This window comes from Bison bison, unplaced genomic scaffold (assembly GCF_000754665.1).
Source record: "Bison bison bison isolate TAMUID 2011002044 unplaced genomic scaffold, Bison_UMD1.0 scf7180017845889, whole genome shotgun sequence".
Lineage (NCBI taxonomy): Eukaryota > Metazoa > Chordata > Mammalia > Artiodactyla > Bovidae > Bison > Bison bison.
Window position 1 is genome coordinate 133789 of NW_011476462.1, and position 2690 is coordinate 136478.

Here is a 2690-nt window from a genome sequence, read left to right on the forward strand (position 1 = left end):
AAGCCGGCCCCATACCCCAGGCTGGCTGGCCCTCGCCCTGGGGCCCCTGTGGCCCCAGAGCTGCCCCCATGAGCCACTGTCCACTGGACCTGGGATGCCAAGCTGACTGTGAGGTGCCCCTTGGAGTGGGGGGCAGGGCTCTCGCTGCTCTGTGGATCCTGCACGCCCCAGCCCAGCCGGCACTCTCCCTCAGCCCCCCTCAGCTGCAGGCAGGTCAGGACTCAGGGCTCCCCTCTGACCTTCCGGATTCTTGCTCCCCGCCATCACCAGGCACGCTGTCTGTGTGGACACCTTCCCTGCTTCATTACACTCAGTGCAGCTTCCCTGGGAGTCCAGACGAGGCTGATCTGTCCATCAGCTTCTGTCCGCCCTCAGCCAGATGCTGCTTCATGTTCTGGGCAGTGGGTGGTCCCACAGTGGGGCTGGAGGGAGTGCGGGGACCAGGGCATGCGCCTGCAAGGGCAGGTGGGGGGCCTGGGACCGCGGGTGGCTTGGTTGGGGTGGATCCAGCTGTGGACCCCTGGTGTCCCCAGCGTGCAGGACAGTTACTGCCAAGAGAGAGGCTGCAGGACGTTTAAGTAAGTGGTTCACCTTTTCTTTCTGTCTCCCTCTTCCGCTCTGAGATGTGTAAATCATGGGAGTCTTTCTTACTCTCTAAATTAATAGCTGTTGTTATAGGGAAATAATATGCAAGACGATGAGAGGCTGTGGGTGCGGCCTCCCGGCTCTGATTACCTGGGGAGGTAGGGGTGCTGCCTGGATAGGTGTCAGGTCAAGGGCACGCAAGCACCAGAGCCACTGGGGATGTTGTTTATGGCGTGGAAGCTGGCGAGGGCTCCGGGCAGCTGTCGGGCCTGTGTGGAGTTGGGGCAGGCGGGCCTGGAGTCAGGGCTCCGAGGAGGATGTGTACACCCGTCCCCTCCCCCAGGCACGCTGGTGCTGAGGGGCAGACCCGCGGGCTTTGCCTGGCTCCTCGGCAGGTTCTGTCCACGCCCCTGCTCGACTGGTGGCCGGGAAGGAGGGAGACCTGTGCAGGGCGAGACAGAAGGTCCCCCATGCCGGGGGCTAGGCCGTCTTGCCAAGACTGTGGGCCCTGATTCTCAGCCACGCATGGCTCCGTCTGCCTCTGTTCGCTCTGGAAGGCTCCTCTCTCCTACTGCCGTCCGAGCGGCTTGTCATAAGCATCACAGCCCGTCGCCTCCTCGCTGGTCTCTGTCCACCAGATGCCCCTGGAGCCGATCCCCGCTCCCAGTCCGTCTCCCATCATGGACTCGGAGGAGGGGCCTTGAGGTCCCGGCTAGTGGGCCTTGCAGGTCTGGAGCGTCACCGCTTGATGGAGAAGCAGGATTCGGACTGTGGTCCAGCGACCAGGAGGCGCCTCCAGGTGTCGTCGGTCCAGAGGGACCCGGGACGGGAAGGCCCAGGGACACTGCCGGCCGGGGCCTCACGAGCAGGAAGCCGTCGGCCCTCCCCAGTGGGTGGGGAGGGGGCAGATGGCGGCCCAGCCACCCAGCGGTGTGGCTTGAGCTGGACGCCAGGGCCGGGGACCAGCACGGAGGAGGTGGCAGCCTGGTGGGCCCAGTGCAGCTGGGCTTTGGGAGCTGGCGGCAGAGGGTCAGAGCCAGGGCAGCCAGGGCGCGGTGTTGGGGGCGGGGGCCTGGAGCCAGGAGCCTGGAGCCAGGAGCCTGGAGCCGGGGAGGCCGTGAAGCCGCGTGTGCGTGTGTGTGCGCATGCGTGTGCGTGGGTGACGACGCGGTGGGGCCCTGGTGAGACGCCTCCTGAATGCAGGTGGAGGATGGTGGGGGGCGTGAGGAGGGGAGGCAGGATGGACTGGGTGTGAGTGGCGAGGAGAGAGGAGCTGAGACGGCGCCAGGGTGGCGGGTCCTCGGACGGCGGCGGGAGCCGGGCTGACGGGGACGCCTGCATCCAAGGGCCGGGAGCGTCCTGCGGTTTAAGGGGGCGTCTGTTGCGTCATTGTGTGTGGAGTCTAAGAAGTGACGCAGACGAATCCATACATAAAAAAGAAGCATCAGACGTGGGACACAGACCTATGGGGACCGAAGGGGGGAGTTAAGGGAGTGATGCGTGAGGAGTGTGCGGTTAAGAGGTGCAGACTCCTGCATGTCAAATAGGTGAGCAACAAGGATTTACTGTTCAGCAGTCGACTGTGTGCAGCATTTTGTAATAAACTGTAATAGGAAGTAACCTGAAAAAAATCTATTAAAAAATCGACCACGTTCAGAGACACGAAGGATAAATCGGTGTTTGCCAGAGGAGGCTGGGACGTGAAATGGGTGAAGGGCGTCAGAATAGAATAGACAAGCGGCAGGGCTGTCGCGCGCAGCCCGGCGACCACAGTGCACGACATTTACCACCTCTCTGAACGTCGTTAAGAAAATCAGTCTTGGAAGTCCTCGTCACGAGAAAAGAAGTCCTACGGCTGTGTGTGGTGGTGGGTGTTAACCAGACTTACTGCGCCGGTCACCTCGGAATATAGGATTTACAGATATTCAGTCGTTATGCTGACAGCTGGAGCGAATATGCTGTTACCTGTCAGTTGTGAAAAAGCATCTGGTGAGGGAAGCTTAGGGCGTCGGCCATCCCCTCCCTCCCACCTGTCCCTCTGCCCATTCATGCCCATTCACGTGGGCAGCCAGCTGCTGACCTCCCCCTGCCCACCTGCCCACCCG

The 2690-nt window shown here is 62.3% G+C and overlaps 1 protein-coding gene across 1 annotated transcript in view; it reads left to right on the top strand.

The window, feature by feature from the left end:
* The window catches only part of LOC104986989 (TBC1 domain family member 22A-like), a 170216-nt gene that overhangs the window by 87298 nt on the left and 80228 nt on the right, over nt 1–2690 (top strand). The window lies entirely within an intron of this gene.